Source organism: Coturnix japonica, chromosome 17 (genome assembly GCF_054131305.1).
Source record: "Coturnix japonica strain WE chromosome 17, WE-NBRP24, whole genome shotgun sequence".
NCBI classification, from domain to species: domain Eukaryota; kingdom Metazoa; phylum Chordata; class Aves; order Galliformes; family Phasianidae; genus Coturnix; species Coturnix japonica.
The window spans coordinates 6,120,222-6,139,163 of NC_140679.1; positions in this window are offsets into that span (position 1 = coordinate 6,120,222).

An 18,942-nucleotide genomic window follows, 5' to 3' on the forward strand; every position below is an offset into this window, starting at 1 on the left:
GCCCACTAGAGTCCCCCTCAACTCTCTTTACAGGCCCTGCACAGCTCTATATAACAGTCTTATAGAACTACCTCTAGTAGAAGCAATCTCCACACAGAGATCCTTTCCCAGCACACTGCGCCACGGGGGGAGCAAAACGGGGGGGGGGGCACATACACACACAGCGCCGGGGGGGCCCGTAACCGACCCCCACCCATCCTTTAAAGGGGTGGGGGGTCCGTTTTAATGGGGGGGGGGGCGAGATCACCTTCACCCCCCACCCCCCCAACCCCACCCCATCCTTTAAGAGGGGGGTGTCCATTTTGGTGTTGGGGGGCAGTGACAATCCGCCCCCCCACCCCATCGTTTAAAGGAGGGGGGGTCCGAGACCACCCCCCCCACCCCATCTTTTAAGGGGGGGGGTCAGGGGCTCATGGGGGGCAGCACATCGTGCACAACATTGTGGGGGGGGGGGGGCTTTAAAAGGGGGGGGTTACAAAAAGCATAGCTCTCAACTATAGATGGGATTGGGGGGGGCTCAATCGATGGGGGGGGGCCCTTCATGCAGGGGGGGCACAGCGTAAGTCAGCGGCTTTGAGGGGGGGTGTTGGGGCTGTTTGGCCTTTGGGGGGGTTATTGTGTGCCCCACCCCCACCACCCCCACACACAATGGGGTGTTAATGTGGGGGGGGGGGGGCTTAGATTAGTTGCGTTCCCTATAGCACTGCCCCCCCCGTCATTAACCCCCCCGCTTTATCCTTATGGCTGAGCCCCCCCCCCGACAGCGCCCCATTCATCTTGATGGGGGGGGGGGTTTGTCACACGACCCCGGCGCGGCTTACGGCACATCATCGACCCCACCCCACCCCCCATAACCCCACCCGGGGGGGAGGGGGCGATGTGGTGAGTGGGGGGGGGGTTCCGGAGGTGGGGGTGAGCAAAGCGCAATATGGGGGGGGGGGTCCTATAACTGGAGGGCAGCGGCTGCACAAAGAGCCCGCGGGGGTCGGAGAGCAGCACTTTGGCTGGGGGGGGTCCACGGGGTCCGGGGGTAATGCTGCCCCACCCCCTCCCCCACCCCCCACTGCCGACCCCCCCCCCGCGTTGCCCCCCCGCCCCAACGTCAGCTCCTGCGGCAGCTCCTCGTCGCTCTCCTCCTCCTCTTCCTTGTTTGGGGGGTCAATATGTGGGGGGGGGGGTCCCATCGGGCAGCGGCAGCTCCGCCGGCTCCGATTGGCTGAGCCGCAGTGCGCGGGAGCGGCTGTTGTGTGCCGGTCGGTGGAGGGGAGGCTCTTCATGGAGCTGCCCCGCAGCCAACAACAGCCTGAATGAGATCCTGGAGTCCCAGACGCTGGAGGATGAGCTGGGAAAGAGCAGAGGCTCCCCACAGAAGGGCAAATCACGTCTGATAACGTGAGTGTGGAGCACAGCCAGCCCCTTCCTCACATGTGTGGGGCTTCCATGTTCCTCTGTGCCCATTGCAATGTGCCACCCCAATCCTGCTGCCCAGCCAGGAGTGGATGGGATGAGCAGGTTGGGATGCACAGAGCAGTGCTCAGACATTGCTGGGACATTTGTGCACTGCTGTTGAGCTTCCCTTTGTGCAGCAGGGGAGAGGATGGAGGTTTACAGGTGGATGGTTGTTATTTCTATGGCATTGCACAGGTGGTAGAACCATGTCCATTCCCAAACTTATTCCAGGGCATGCGGGAATTTGTGCAGTTGTAGTTCCTGAATTGTGCTATTTAAAACCCTCCTGTAAATGGGGATGTTTTGTAATGCCTGCTGGGGCTGCAGGCAGCATTGCCTTCCTCCTTAGGGGGCAGGTTTCATCACAAGCCTCCCTATTTCCTATCACAAACGTCCTACAAACCATGTCTGGGCATTGCTGTCTCGGCCTGGATCTCAGCTCCTGAGACTGTCAGATGTGAAGCAGCAGCAGCTGGGACAGGGCTGGCTCTGTGTGCCCTCTCTGGGTCTGTGGGCACAGAGTGGGGCAGAGGGATGACTGTGAGAGGGAGGAATTGCCCAGCCACAAGAAAGAGGAAATCAGCTGAAAAGGGGAGATTTGAGAAGCACTGAGGCTGTGGCTGCTTTGACAGTAAGAAGAAACCAAGCTGTCACTGTGCAGATGGGAACTCCAGTAGGAGAGCTGTGGTGGCTTTACAGATGGCAGACAGCAGCTGGAGTGTAGAGCCAAGGGTAGGGGGGGGATCTTCCTCTTAGCAATGCCATGCAAAGAATGATGCAGACTCCTGCAGGGTCGGCTTTGCTGTGTGACCCTGGGTGGAAGCAGCTGGAAGGTCTCAGCCCTTCTGCATTATCCAAGGAACTGGGGCAGTGCTCGGTCTCATCCCACCTCTGCTAATAGCAAATGCAGAATCCCTTATCTGAGTGCCCTTTTCTCTCATGTAGAGTCACCAACCCTGGGAAGTTCACAAAAAGTTTGGGTGTTGTGTTGAGGGATGTGATTTAACTGGGAAGTATTGGTGATGGTTGGACTGGATGATCATAAGATCATCCAGATCATAAGATCTGAGATCATAAGATCATAAGATCATCCAGGTCTTTTCCAACCTTGAAAATTCTATGGAGTTGTAGCAGATTGTGGGGGTGTAGGTGTGGTATATATATGTACACAGATGGGAATATCTGTATGGAAAAGATAGATCCATGTGTGTTCTGGGCTGCACTGAAAAAGGGGTGGCCAGCAGGAGAGGGAGGTGATTGTCCACTCCTGCTCAGCTCTTGTGAGGCCATATTTGCAGCACTGTGTCCAGGCCTGGGAAGGATGTGGAGCTGTTGGGGGGGGTCCAGAGGAGGGCCACTGTGATGATCAGAGGGCTGGAGCAGCTCTCCTATGAGGAAAGGTGGAGGGATCTGGGCTTGTTTAGCCTGGAGAATGGAAGGCTGTGGGGAGACCTCATTGTGGCCTTTGAGTACTTGAAGGGAGCGTATAAACAGGAAGGGGAATGGCTGTTTATGAGGGTGGATAATGATAGGACAAGGGGGAATGGTTTAAAACTGAGACTGGGGAGGTATAGGTTGGATCTTAGGTAGATGTTTTTTGCTCAGAGGGTGGTGACACACTGGAACAGGTTGCCCAAGGAGGCTGTGGATGCCCCATTCAAGGCCTGCAGGCATTCAAGGCCAGGTTGGATGGGCTCTGTCCATGAGCATTGACTGCAGACACTTGGAACTGATCATCACCCTCTGCAGACAGATTTACAGCCCCTGCACAGCTCTATATAACAGTCTTATAGAACTACCTCTAGTAGAAGCAATCTCCACACAGAGATCTTTTCCCAGCGCCCCTTTGTGACATCATAATGCCCCTTTGTGACATCATAACACCCTTTGTGACATCATAATGCACCTTTCTGATGCCATAATGCCCCTTTCTGACGTCATAATGACCCATTGTGATGTCTTAATGCCCCTTTGTGACGTCATAATGCCCTTTGTGATGTCATAATGCCATTTGAGACGTCATAAGGCTCCTTTGTTTTCATAATGCCTCTTTGTGACGTGATAATGCCTCTTTGTGACGTCATAATGCCCTTTGTGACGTCTTAATTCCCCTTTGTGATGTCTTAATGCTCTTTTGTGATGTCACAATACCCCTTTGTGATGTCATAACACCCCTTTGTGACATCACAATGCCCCTTTCAGACGTCATAATGACCCTTTTTGACGTCATAATTCCCCATTGTGATGTCATAATGCTTCTTTGTGGTGTCATAATGCTTCTTTGTGATGTCATAATGCTACTTTGTGACGTCATAACGCCCTTTGTGACGTCATAATGCCCTTTGAGACGTCATAATGCTCCTTTGTGATGTCATAATGCTCCTTTGTGATTCATAATGCCCTTTGTGATGTCATAATGCCCTTTCTGACGTCATAATGCCCCTTTGTGGTGTCATAATGCTTCTTTGTGAGGTATCTGTGGTGCCATTGATAATGAAGTGTGATGAACTGGAAGGCTTTCAGTAGAATTGCAGCCCTAACATAAACAATGACTTGAACTCTGGAATTCTGTGTAAAATCATTAGCTAGCTTGTGGTCCGGGTCTTCAAACCAAAGGCTGTGAGGTGCTGCTCTTGTTGACGCAGGCTGTGAAAGATGACTTGAGCTCTAAGAGTAATTTCCCTTCTGCTCTTTATATGAACGTCAAATCCACAATTAGAATATTAAGAAGATAATATAAAATTTTGTGCTGCTGGACTGAGGACTTCCATTAGCTGTTAGCCATAGTTTGGAACTTGCAAAGCAATCATATTGGAGCCTTGCTGGGCAACCTGCTCCAGTGTCTCACCACACCCACAGTAAAGCATTTCTTCCTAATATCCAATCCTAATCTACCTTCTTCCCATGTAAAGCCATTTCCCCTCATTCTGTTGCTACCTGCCCTTATGAAAAGTCCCTCCCCAGCCTTCCCTGTAGGCCCTCTTCAGATACTGGAAGGCCACTCTAAGGTCTCCTTGGAGTCTTCTCCAGGCTGAAGAGCCCCATCTCTCTCAGCCTGTGCACATAGTAGAGGTGCTTTCAGCCCTCTCTGATCACCTTCATGGCCCTCCTCTGGACCTGCCTGAACATCTCCAAGTCCTTCTTGTGTTGAGGGCTCCAGAACTGCGTGCAGTGCTCCAGATGGGGTTTCAATGAGAGGAGTGTGGAGGGGCAGCACCACCTCCCTCGACCTGCTGGTCATGCTTCTGTGCTTTAAGCTTATGCTTTAAGGTCCTATATGCTTTAAGGTTTAGATAGTGCAGTCGCCTCACCTCTTCAGGTTTATCTGTGAAGGTCCCTTCCAAGTGAACCGTGCTGATCCAGACAGTTCGGATTGCTCATTAAAGTGTTTTAGTAAGTTGGGCTGGTCCTACGAAGCAGTATGACTGCAGTAAGCAGTGTACATGGTGCGCTGTGAGTACTGCACACATTCCTCTTGGCAGCTTGTGGAACAGAAACTGTGCATTGTTTGGATTGTGTAAGTATTCCTGTTGGTCTCTTGTGATGCTTACCTTCTTAGAGCACCTTTCCTCGTTTGGCTCTACATATTTTGGTACCTTACTTGTTCTGTTTGGCTTAGCAGGGAAGGTCTTCTTCTGAAGCATCCTCAGTCTTGGTCTGGGCAGCATACTTAGAAATGACATGGACGTTACATGAGTGGGTGGTCAAAGGGGGGAAGAACTCACCTTTCTGATCTGTTTCCTTTTAGAACACAGTCCTGGAGAGGATTTGCTTTCCTTGTTTCCTGGAGACTTGGATTCTTAGATGGTTTTGACTGCAGCTATTTCTGATGTTAATTCCTTTTTCTGTACTTTAGTAGCCAAGTGCAAGTGGAGTGCTTTGGGAATTGTCTGAAGTTGCCAGGTTGCATGTGATCACATATGTAACGTGGAGTTATGTGTGGTGCCAGTGATAATTAAGTGTGATGAACTTGAAGGCTTTCAGTACAATTTCAGCCCTAATGTAAACACTGACTTGAACTCTGGAATTCTGTGTAAAATCATTAGCTAGCTTGTGGTCCAGGTCTTGAAACCAAAGGCTATCAGGTGCTGCTCTTGTTGACGCAGGCTGTGAAAGATGACTTGAGCTCTAAGAGTAATTTCCCTTCTGCTCTTTATATGAACGTCATATCAACAATTAGAATATTAAGAACATAATATAAAAGTTGTTGCTGCTGGCCTGTGGACTTCCATTAGCTGTTAGCCATAGTTTGGAACTTGCAAACCAAACTTATTTAGACTTTAGTGGTGAAATCTTCTGATGAAATCTTCCTTCTAATTCTGCAAAAGAATCTCGGTGGAACATTTCTGTCTGAAAAGGCTCTGGCATATGAAGATGTGCCAGACTGCAGCCATGTGCCAAATGCGTTTGGATCCATGGAATTTTCTGACGTAGCTTCAGTGTTTGAAGAATCTCCACTCGATCTAAATACTCAGAAAACAAAGCAGGTGTGTGAAGATGTACAGCTAGTTTCTTACAGAAAAAATACAGCTCTTAATCTAGAAATCTGCTTCTCATTGTATCTAGTGCTTACTCCATATTTAAGTATCTAGTGGACCTTGACCAAAGGAAGATAAAGATAGAGCAAAGAAGTATGTTAAGCATAAATTTTGTTGCCTTCTACCTGTAGGCCATGGTTGGTTTGACGTGATCCCTAACTCCAGTGTTTGGTTTGCACAGAAACAGCAAGCAAGGGAACAAGTAAAGGAGTCAGTGAGGATTTTAAAACACAATGGGAAGCGATAAGGCACAGTTAATAAGATTCTGGAGTTAGGCTGGAGGTAGGCAGAGGTTGAAAGGTACCGAAAGAAATTCAATCTTACTGTGTTGGACAACAAAATCCACTGTGATATTATTCAAGTTTTTAACTAAACCAAGTGATAATTCATATTTATGTTTAGATAAGCTGGTGAGGGTTAATCCTCAATGGAGAATTGAGATGAACAAATAAAAAAATGGTGTTTGACAGTCTATAAGAAACGAACTTATTCTAGGAGAGAATCAGAGTTTTCAACTGTTTTGTTCAATAGCCAAATAATGTATGATATTTTTATAAGCATTGTGTCTGACCTTCTCAGCTGTTAGAATTTCTTTGACAGTAACTTCTCCGGCTGTGATCAGAAAACCTTTTGTTCCGTCTCTGGCACCATTCGAGGCATGATACTCAACTGGGTGATATGGAATTCACACTGTCAACTCCAGTGACAAGAAAAGTGGCATCTAAGAAGCGTGCAAACACAGAGAATGTTGATGCAGAGTCAGTGTTAAGAAATGAGCTGCCCTTTGCATTTCCTGCTCCAAAGGCCTTCTTTTCGAAGAGCCAGACAGAGAAGCAAGTAGAAGGCATATCTTTTTAGGCGCCTACTTCCAAAGGTATGTTGTATCTAACAAATGGAAACCTAGAACATGTGTAGCTTAGGAATTTTTTACTTTTAATATGAATGCAGTACTTGTAGGTCCTAAAATTCTGAAAGGTTTCAGTGTGGGGTTTATTTGGTCACAGCACATACAGCTGCCATCCTGTACATCTGACAGTGCACTGCAACCGGTTTAACCATATATCAGGGCATGGTACACGTCTGTTAATGATAGAAGTTCTCACAGTTTCACAAGGAGCATGCCTTGAGATGCATTCAGATAATGAGATAAGTGCTGTGTTCCTAAAACTAGCATGTGTCTCCACTCTCCATCGAGATTTAGTAGATAATTTCTTTAACAATTATGATGAGAGTTTTGTTTTGTTTTTATTTTTTTCTGGGCTATTATTTTGAGTGAAAGAAAAGGGTATGCTTTTATTTAAGCGAGCTTTTGATTGCATCATGCTTCTAAATTAAATGTAACCTACTGAATTCCTCATGATAGCATACGAGTACTTGCGTGTATCTGTTCTCCCTAATAGAGGGAGAAGAGACTCAGTGAACCTGGACAGTGTTACCCAGGGTTGTGAGAACAGCTAAATGATTGTTGAGAACTGGTCAACTCGTGAGCCTGAGACCTGGCATCCTCCATCCTAGGGTGGAACTTTACTGGAGCACGTGGGTGCCACAGCAACAAAAGGACTGTGTACAATAGACTGAGAGTTTGCTGAGTTTCTTGGTTGACAGAAAGCACAAATAACTAAGCAGCAAGTGACGTATTTGGGATAGGAGATGACAGCTGGACTTTGAACCTTAAGGACTGCCAAGAAAGAAGCCATCTGCTCAACCCCTGAGCTGCAAACTGCCAAGGAACTCCATACGTTGCCAGGAATGACAGGAGGGTGCCGACCATGGATACACAGCTACGGACTGATGGTAAACTTGAAACAGCTTGAAGTGAGTAAGGGATATCCAGGGTGCACTGGTGCTCAATATTCAAGAAGCCCATCAATCTACACTGGGCCAAAGGATACCAGTTTTAATATCTCATGCAGTGTTTACTGTATTGGAGGCAAAAGGGGGACATTGGCTTTCACCCCAAAGATTCCCGAAATACCAGGCCATCCTGGTAGAGCAGGGTGATATAGAAATAATTGTAACTACTATTGCCAACCCAGTATCTTTCCTTAGCGGAACTCCCCTGGTGGAGAACCAGGATGACATCACTGCTTTGAAACAACTGATGCTGCACATTACATCCAGTCGGTCGGAGCTGAAGGACGAACCCTTAGAAGATGCAGAAGACGCCTGGTTTACCAGCAGCTGCAGTTTTGTGAGACAAGGAGGCTTTAAGGCAGGACATGCAGTAACTGCTACTGAGCAGGGAATGGAAGCACAACCATCAGCCGTGGGGACTACCCCTCAGAAGGCTGAAATAACTGCCTTGACGAGAGCCTTAATGATATGGACAGATGCTAACTATGTGTTTGGGGTGTCACACGCTCATAGTACCATCTGAAAAGAGCAAGGATTGCTCACACACAAGGAAAAGAGCATGATGTAAATGTACCTATGTTGTAGGGCACAGTTCTCTATCCAGGCCCAAGTCTGTGTGGGTGTCTCCTCTATCCACAAAGCTGCTCACACTGCAGGAGGCACAGGCTGAGAGGAGAGGCCAGAGCAGCTCTCCCACTGTGACACGGAGCAGAAGGATACAAGTAAAGGAAGGCCCCGCAGCGGTACTGGGAAGATTCCACACAGTCATCAATTTTTCATCTGAAAGGTAAAGAGGAATTCCCTTTTCTGCCCCTATCATCATTGGTCGGGTGAGTAGCAATGATGCCCGGTGTGCTTCCATCAATGGAGCAGAATAGGCGGAAGGCTGGGGTGCAGGCTTTCCTCTGCTGAGGTGAGTGGGGGCTCAGGGTGTTGCTCAGTGGTAGATTTGTTCACACTGAGTTCTAACAGGAAACTTGCTCAACATCGAAGGCCTTGCAAAAGTCTGGCTGAGTGATGTCAGTTGCTTTTCCTTTCCCTACTGATGCTGTCACTCCACTGTAGAAGGCCACCAAAGCGACCAGGCTGCATGTCTCCGTTTCCGCTGTTTCTCCATTTCCTTCTTGTTGCTCCCTGTAACCAGCAGGTTCAGCCATGCTGCTTTCCTGCCTCCTCTGCTGTGTTTCGTGTGGTCGGGATGGAGCTCAGAGCTCCAGCTCTGAGAAAGGTTTTCTGAGAAAGTTACCATCTCTTTTCCATTCCTTTACCCCTAAAAACAGTTTTCCAGTGTCTCTCATGCAAGAATTCTTTGAACAGCCTGCAGCTGACTCTCCTGAAGCTCAGGGTCCTGACTTTGCTTTTTGCCAGGCACACATTCCTTGAGATGAGGAACTCTAGGAGGGCATGGTCACTACAGCCCTGACCACCTCCAGTCTTAACCCCTGCTGTTCAGCATGTCCAGTAATGCTTCCCTTCTGCTTGGTGTGCTTAATGCTTGGCCCACAAAGTTATTGTCAGTGCACTCCAGCAGGCTCTCAGACAGTTTGCAGCAACTGGGATTGGTGCTGGGTGGTTGCTGGGAGGTGTCTCAGCAGAAAAGCTGGGCTGGGGTGGGCGTGCTGTGTCAGTCCTCATCGCAGCTGGCAGAGAGAGTTAGAGGAGGGTGATGGGTGCTGCCTGCTCTCAATGCTGCTGCACTGAATTTGGGGCACAGCAGCACACTGGTGAGTGAGCTGGGAGGGAGACGGACTGCTGCTGTGCATGGCTAGGCCAGAGCTGGAGGATTGTCAAACACGTGAGTCATGCTGGTGCAGCCATTGCAGCTGCAGCAGGAGTAGAAGACAAAGAGGTTTTGTAGAGGACAGAGGGTGGTGACTCATGGTTTGATGTCCAGGTGGAGGCCGATAACAAGTGGTGTCATCCAGGAGTCTGTCTTGGGACCAGTGCTTTTTTACATGGTTATCAGAGACACCAATGATGCAATGGAGTGCACCCTCTGCTGTTTGCTGAGTGGTGCGGCTGACGCAGTGGAAGGAAGGGATGCCATTCAGAGGGAGCTCAACCGAGAGGTTGGCCTAGGTGAATTTAATGAGGTTCAACACAGCAAAGTGCAAGGTTTTGCACTTGGGCTGGAGGAATCCCAGGCATTTCTACAGACTGGGAGGAGCAGTCCTTAAGAGAAGCCCCGCAGAGAAGGACCTGGGGGTCCTGGTGGATGAAAAACAGAACGTGAGCCATCAGCGTGCTCTTGCAGCTCAGAGAGCAAATGGTCCCCTGGGCTCCATCAGAAGAGGGGATGGCCAGCAGGGACAGGGAGGTGATTGATCTTCATGATCCTTGAGGTCCCTTCCAACCCGGGCCATTCTATGATTCTGTGATTACACTCGCTGTCAGAAATAACGGCAGCTGTACAGATGTTGGATATATTTTGGGACAGTTCTTGTAACCAGCTGATTTTAAGACCTTGCCCGAGTCAAGAGTCTAAATTGAGTGTCAGAAGAAAGCTGGTAAAGTGGCTATTGCTCATTCTTTTTCATTTGCTGATTCTTTCATTCGGGTTCCTTTTCCAAAGGAGATTCTGGTGATGGAAGCAATTGAAGAAAGAACCAAAGCAGCTCTTGCCAAGAGTGCTTGAAGTCCCTGTGGAGAGAAGCAAAGAACTTGGGCTTCCTCTGGGATGCGCCCCACCATGTCTCAGGAAGGAGACAACTGCTGTTCCACTTTCTGCTTTGTGTGTGGAAAGGTACGTCTGGGTTTTCTTCTACTTGTTTTTCTTTCTTTTTCTGGCTTTGAAGGAGAAGGGGTGGAGCAAGGGGAGACCCACTGGTCATTTGTTAACTCAAGAGCAGGATGGATTCTGCATTGACTGTGAAAAACCTGGGCTAGTAGCATGGGCATATTTCAGGCTGGACTCTTCTTTTGCTGCTTGGTTTCCTTTTGGCTACAGGGAGACAGCTGTCTAAAGGTGTGTTTTCAAACCCACTCTCCAAAACCATGTTTCATTGTTGCAGGTGGTTCAGTGTGCTCTTGCAGGGTAGATGTGTTTGCTGTAGAATCTGAATGGTTTCTGTTCCTAGGGGAGGACTGGGAGGAGGTAGTGAGAAGAGAATTCAATGCCTTAGGTGTATCTTAGTGAGAAATGTTGGCATGAGGTGCTGAAAGTCTTGAGTTTTCAAAGGCCAGTGAGGCTCAGACTCCTTAACCTGCTGGAGCAGGGTGGAAGCAAGGAGTGGGCACTGCCGTCCCACAAGCTGCACTTGGTTCTGGTCTGCCAGGTCTGTGCTGGCCTGGATTTCTTCTGAGAAGTTTGTTGGAGCTGCTTGGAGTAGTGAAGGGTGGGGAAAAAGTGCTGCTCCAGAGCTATGAGACGTGCAGCTCCTTCTGAAGTGCTCCTGAGAAGGACGGAGCGCATTTGCTGCAGCTTTCTCTGCAGATGTGCTCCTCACCTTGAAATCCTCGTGGTTTGTCCTCAGCTCCTGACCACGGCCTGTTCTCTGTTTTGCAGGCTGATAACATGCAGAAGCCGCAGCTGGTGCGTGCTATGTCATCTTTAAACGTACCAGCATTTGCGGCAGCCCATGTTATTAAGAGCCACGTCGCCCAGGGGCCAGATGAGCTCTCTCTGGAGGTAAGCAGTTCCAGGCGTTCCGTGTTGTCGTGCATAGAAGAGGGCAGTCCTTTCTGCTTTGTTTTCCTACCAGATTTGCTGAATCTGGGATTGATGTTTCAATCTCTTTCAGGTCGGAGATCTGGTGAGCATTGTTGATATGAGGACATATCAACAGGCTGAGCCCCTGGTGGAGAGGCAAGCGTGGCTTTGAGGTAGGCACACGTTTTTGACTAGAGAGCACAACTTCAGTAGAGTTGGGAATCTCAGCTTGGAGCTGCTCTGCCTGCACAGGATGGCTGCTGGATGCAAACAGTTGCCCTGTGTCACTGTCAGTGGACCTTCCCTTTGGCTCTGGGCTTGGGCTAATGCTCACCTGTCTTTTTGTTCTAATTACAGGTTGGGCTTTTCCCTGGTGAGTGCATGGAACTCATCAGCGGAAAAGTTCCCGATTCCCTCCTCAATTCATTGCCAAAGCCAGGTGCGTAATTTACATTTGACAATGCAAGTTAGTAAATAGGGTCAGAACGTTACTTTCAGGGGGTTTGTTTATGCCCAAGTTCAGCAAGCTTAGAAAGAGAACTACAGTAATCTCCTTGGGCACCTCCAGGGATGGGGAAAATCCATTCTTGCGTGTCCTTGTTGGGAATGTTCTTCCCGTTGTTACATGCTCTGTCGAATGCATTGCGCTCAGCTTCGTCCAGCCGAGCCAGGCCTGAAATGAACTGGTTTCTTTGTTTTGTTGCGCAGAGCCAAAGAAATGGGGCAAGCTCATCAACGGCCTTTGTTCCCTGGTGAAGGTCAGCCCTGGGAGAGCAAAGCAGCCTGAGCCTCCGACATTCTCCGGATCCATGTCCTTGCTTGACATCGTTGAGAGGTATTTAGCCTTCAGGACTTGAGGGCTGAGCTGTAGGAATGGAAGCATCCTCTGCTGTTTGAAACAGAGGGCGTTTCTAAGCTGTGTTTCAGCAGAAAGCAGGCAGTGCCCAGAACAGGCAACTTTTGGCCAGGGCTCGGTGCAGCTCTTCCATCACCCTGCACCACGTCTGACAGCATGCTCTGTTTTCTCTGCAGAATGAGTTCTCCCAGGAAGAGGGCAGAGTCAGCAGCTGGCAGTTGGTGTTCCTGCTTCTGCCTGGGCAAACCATCCCCTGTGGCCAAACACCAACTGCAGAGCAGTGCCAGGGAGCCCTCTGAAGCAGAAGTCTTGGTCCTGGCAGGTAAGGGTGCAAGTCCAGCTTACAAAACACTGCTTGTCAGCAACACAGGTAGAATTCATGCTTTCAGTGGGCTTGTACCTCCTTCTGGCGTTCAAGCCCGTGCCTGACATCTTCAGTTGATCCCTGTCTTTCCCAAATGAGTCTCTTGTCAACACAAGAGCTGGACCTGCATGTGGATCACTTTCAAGACAGTGACACTGTTGCTAGAAGCCTATTTGCTTCTGCCCACCACCACTACATAGCCAAATGTCAAGAATCTCCATGGTTCATCTTGCGAACGTTCGACACTAACTGCTGTACATCTGCTCCTTCCTAGGTGACCCGAGCCCTTGTATATCCCCAAGACGCAGGGCATGTTACGATGACGCATCTTCCATCAATGAAGAGTTGTTACTAAGCACAGAATGCTGCAGTTCAGATGAAAGCCTTCCGTATAACATCAGCTATCAAGAGAAGAAGGTCATCATCGTTGAAGCCTTCATTCATCCCATCCCTACTGAAGCTGCTGACCTGAGCCCACCAGACACCTCAGGCACCAGCCTGGACTCAATGTCTCTGCAGTGCAGCCCAGCCCAAGCACAGCCTGAGTGCCCCGACAGCAGCACCACCATGCAGGCTCAGGTCAGCATCACCGAGGAGAAGCTGAGCATCTCGCAGGGGGGCACAGAATCAGGACACGAGTCCCAGGCTCCGGGCAACAGCACGGTCTCTGAGCAGCTCTCATGATTACAAGAGAGGATGAGTCCCATCTTTCCTCCAGACCTCACACCCCCTCCTTTCTCCTATTGAATAAAGGCACGCTCGTGCTCAATCAATGCCTTGACTGAATTCCGAGTTTTCATTCGCAGAGATTGGGATGAGTGCAAGAAACTGCAAGGCAGCTCAGCTTACAACACTCTGGCTGTGGGGTTTGTGCGGCCGAGCTCTGGGTGTGTTCCCATTTTGCCTGACTTTGGGATGCCTGCAGCGAGAGCTCTGCTGCCGTTGTGTATGGCAGCAAATAGTCTCTAGCATCCTGGATGCTGCTCATGAAAACCCCAAGCTTCCTGGCTGTGGCTGTGATGCTTTTCAGGGCCTTTTGATGCTCTTTGATGCCGTGGCTGCTCCCTAACACCTCTGTCCTCCCGCCATGTCCATTCCTGGCTCCCACCTGTGAGCTGTCCCTGCAGATCATCTCTAGCCCTGCCATCATCGCGCTGCAGCAGGAGGAGCTCGCCCTGACCAACATCAGGCAGTGCTGCCTGCCTCTCTCACTCTCTAGACCAAGTGTAACTACGCTGTCATGGAGACAAATGCTTTCTGTCACATCCTCCATCCCTGCAGACATTTACCGGTAGGTGGCTCTTGCAGAAGAAGATTCAAGCAGCAGAACCTTTTGCTCAGCTACAGCACACAAATGCTACAAAAGCAGGAACAACCTGCAAGCTCTGGGTCTGTTTGTCTTGCACAGGCATGCACTAACTGCGTTTGATGGTACCCCCCATCCTTGATTTCCTTCCCTGCTTCTTGTCTGATGACGCTGCTGAGCCAGGAACAAGCTGCCCAGTGTGGCAGAGCATGGTGCAGGGCTGTGCTGGGACCTCCTCCCCTTCATCTGCTGCAGATCAGTGCCACACACGTGCCATCGAGATGCTCTGGCACGGGATGTGCCTCCAACCCAAAGCTCCTTCCCACCTCCCAAGGAAAAGCAAAGCAACCCAAGCATCTCCAGCAAAGCTGCCCAGCAGACAGCAGGGAATGCAAACAGCTTCTGGCTGCTCCCCTGCACTCCTGTCCTAAGTAATAGACCCCATGAGGACTGGCTGGGAAATCAGTGCATGACACATGTGAGTGTGCACAGGATTGTGCAAAGCAGTGGGGTTCCATGAGTTTGTGTGTGTGTGTATCTCGGCTGTTATGAAAGCATGGGAAGACTGCCTTACTGAGTCCCAGATAATTACTTATCCTCAAATGATTTTTCCTGGCCAAATTTAAAGCCTCTTACAGGAAATCGAGACCAACAGGCTGTTGTTGCACAATCAACAGGCACAAACTAGATGAATAGCTGAGGAAAATAAAGCATCATGCCAAGGGTACTAGATAAGTGAGCAGCTTGAGATCTGCACATTTATGTGATACTCATGGTCTTAGACAATATTTGCTTAGTGAGGTCACATAGAATGAAAGTAAAATAGAAGAAGTGCAATTGGTCTCAGTTCACACAGCTGGCTGGTTTGTCTCAGGCTAATCCTGAACTGCCTCAAGCGACTGCTTTGGTGCTCTACAGAACAGCAACTTCAGAGATCTCTTTCTATTACTAAGTTTTTGAAAGAGCAATTTGCTCTGTTAATTATCTATCATTTTTGTGCAGTCTGTTTTGTCAGACTTGTCTTTAGCTTCCAAGTTGTATGTGAAGAATTGTTTCCGTTGTAATGCACAATGAACTAAAAATTGAGAGATGAAAATGTGAAGAGTTTTTCCAGCTTTGATTTCATGTCTGGAATTTTGGAACCCACTACTTGCAGTTGTTAATCTGTCCAAACTGGTCTGGTTTGGGATGCCCTCGTACTTCTTGAATCGCTGTTAAAGGCGGAGCAATTCCTACAAGTGCCATGGCCCCACTGTTGTTCTAATTCTTGTTTCTTTGTTTTCCACACACTGCTTTTCAAGCCTCCTTTTTCTTTACAGTCAAAGTGAGAATTGCACTGTGAGGTGTCTGAACCTTGTTGTGCCTGTACATAAATAGAACAGCAGCAAAGCCAGACAGGTGACTGTGCTGACAGCTCTCATAGCCAGTAACACGTAACTGTGCTAAATCCCTTGTGACGGCTTTGATTTCATTTTTGCCAGTGAAATCCTTGTAAAAGGAAGTGCAGCAGTGTGATGAGCTAAGGTGAAGATGCTGGTTTTAGTAGTGCTCTAAGCTGAGTGAAAGGGCAATTGAATGAGGGTTATATGCTTTCTCTGGGACGATAAGGCTCTTTTTCCTGAGGGAAAGAGCCAGCTTTTCATGGGCTATATGTGGGCTTTGGCAAGGGCAGACAATCCAGTCTGTCAGGAAGCCATTTGAGGTGCTTCAGGTTTGTAAGCTTGTCTTTTTGTTTTTCAGGCGGATATTTGGAGCATGGGTGTAGTGCTGTATGCTCTGCTGTGTGGGTTTTCCCTTTGGATGATGACAATGATGGCACTCTACAGGAGGATACCAGTGGGTATCAGTGGTGCTAGAATACACTGAGAAGGGAAATAGCTGAGCTTGACAAGAGGCCTTGCTTTTCGGATGGCAGAACATGCTGAGCTGTGAGTAGAAAGGCCTGTCTGCTGAATATTGTCCCTGTTTTTGCTGCTTTGTCTACCAGTATTTAGTGGAATTGGTTCTACGCTTGGTTGGCCTATGTGGCACTGTAGCCTAATTCTGTACCATGATAGCATACAGAATTTAAGGAGAAGTATTTTCTTGCCAATGGTCTGGACTTTTTGTATCTGGTTCTTCAACTGGCTGCTCCCTATACTATCTGTAGTAAAAATACAGACACATCATTTGATTTCCCTGAAATGAATGTTCCTAAATGCCAGCTCTTCTCATGTCTACAAAGATCAAAGTTCTGCATTTGCTATTAGAATTTCCTCTTCCAGAATCAGGAGGTAATGTAGGACCCCACAGATTGCCTTCAGAATCCAGCAGTTAGTTCTGTTTCCTTTCGGAGTGCATAACAACCTGAGCAAATGAATTGAATGACGTGGCTTATTAGTCTGGTACAAACTCTGCTGTACACTGAAACTTGGTCCATTTGTAAGCAGGACTTTTTCCATCTCTGCAGGACAGCAGAAAACCCTTTGTGCTAATCATGATGCCAAGAAGCAGAATGCGGCAGATGATCCAACTGCTTCAGGTGTTCATTTCCTTAAAACTGAATAGTTTTGGACTGAGAGTTTGTAAGCAGAACAGAGCTCTTAAAGCTGTCAGAGACTATTTCTGCACTGTTCAATTCTATCTGCACAACATACACAGGATCTCAGAACTGCGTTGCTTGAATTGGTGGAACTTGTTGAAGTGAACTGGGATGAGCAAGTTTTAGAACTTAGTCAGAATGCAGTAAAAAATGGATAATCTCATGAGTATTAAGGTACAGGCTTGCTATTTCTGCACTGAATTTGTTTTTATTTTACATGGCTGTGATCTGAAAGTTGCTTGAAACGCAGGCACCTAGGCACTGTTGTGTAACTGAATTTCACACGATAGGTCCTGAAATATCCTGGAATCAAAAACTCTGACTTGTTTTAAGTCTGCTGCTTGAGTCTAATCAGGGTCATAGTGTCTGTGTGCAGTGTTTCTTTCCCTGTAATGCTCCACATCATTTCATTTTGGGAATATTGAAGGAAATGGACTATGTGCCATAACTGTTGTTAGAACAAAGTATGTCTGGTGTGATCTTATGCATAGGTTCTGTAACTGCTCTTCACAGCTCAGGTGTTTGACCTTCCTTTTGGTGAAGTGATGAAATACTGCTGGTTTCTATTTGTGCTTCTAGGCACCTTGAAGCTCTTAGGAATAGAACAATTGTCTCCAGTTCTTTTCAATGCTCGAGTGTTGCTGCCCACTAGGTAGACCCAAAGAAGCAGATTACAGTGAAACAACACACGAGCTGGACCTGAATGAGGATCACTTTCAAGACAGTGGCTATGCTGCTTCAAGCCTACTTGCTTCTTCCTGCCGCCACTCTATTACCAAGTATCAACAACCTTTCATGATTCAACTTGCAAATGTTTGAAACTAACCCTTGTGTTTCTATGCCTTCCTAGGTGATTCGAGCCCTTGTCAACCCCAAAGATCCAAACCAAGCAGTGTCTTTCCATCAATGGAGAGTTCTTATTAAGCATGAATCGCTGCAATTCGGATGACAGCCTTCCACATGGTAACAGTGATGGACACAAGGGGCTCATCCACGTTCATGCTCTCATATCTCCTGGCTCTGCTGAAGCTCCTGACCTGAGCCTGCCAGACACAGCAGTCACCTGCCTGGATTGTGACCCAGCGCCTTTGCAGTGCTGCCCATCCCAAGCACAGCCCGAGTGTCCCAGCAGCAGCACCACCATGCAGGAGCAGGGCAGCATCAGTGAGGTGAAGCTGAGCATCTTAGATGGGGACTTAGAGTCAGGCTGCCAGTCCCAGGCACCAGGCAGCAGCACCAGCTCTGAGCCACTCTCATCTTGACAAGAGGAGTCCCATCTTCACCCTTGACCTCTCAAGCCCTCCTGTCTTTTATTGAATAAAGTCACTCTCATGCTCAGTCATCGCCTCGACTGCATTCTGAGTCTTCAGTCACAGGGATTGGGATGAATGCAACAAACAGCAAGGCAGCTCAGCTTGCAATGCTATGGCTGTGGGGTTCGTGCAGGCAGAGCTCTGGGTTCCCATTTTGCCTGGCTTTGGGATATCTGCAGCAAGATCTCTACCATTTTGTATGGGAGCAAATAATCTCTAGCATCCAGGTTGCTGCTCATGATATATCCCAGTCTTCCTGGCTGTCACTTTGTGATACTTTTCAAAGCCTTCTGATACTCTTTGATGCCTTGGCTGCTCCCTAACACCTCTGTCCTCCTGCCATGTTGACTCACGTCTCCCACTTTTAAGCTGGCTTTGCAGATCATCTCCAGCCCTGTCATCATCACGCTGCAGCAGGAGGTGCTCACCTGGCCCAATGTCTGGCAGTACTGCTTGTTCTGCAGATGAGCAGCTGCCTCCTCATATCTTCAGCTACAGTAGTTTTTCTCAGGGCAGTTAGATGCAGTCATGCTCCTCTGGATTTGGTGTGTTAAATCCATGCTGCATGGCAGCAGTCAGTGCAGTACAAAGGTGTTCTGTGTGCCATAGCATTTCTCCAGGGGCTGCCAAAGGTAGAAGCACAACACAGCACCATCCTTCTGACAGTAATGTCTGTGAGTGTTAGACATGTGAGCACTGCATCATCCCCAGCGTGTCAGTGCTTTTCCACACCAACCTGACTCTCACACTCTGCACTGAATGTAACTCTGCTCTTGTGGAGACAAATGCTTTCTGTCACATCCTCCATCCCTGCAACCATTTGCCGGTAGGCAGCTCTTGCAGAAGAATCAAGCAGCAGAACCTTGTGCTCACCCTACAGCATGCAAATGCTATGAAAGCAGAAATAACCTGGCATGCTCTGGGTCTGCAAGGCTGCACAGATGGGAGAGGTAGATTGTGTTTTTGCAGTGGAAGTTTCCAGTATTTTCAGTACATAGTGTAGGCCCTAACTGAATGTATAACCCTCTTGTA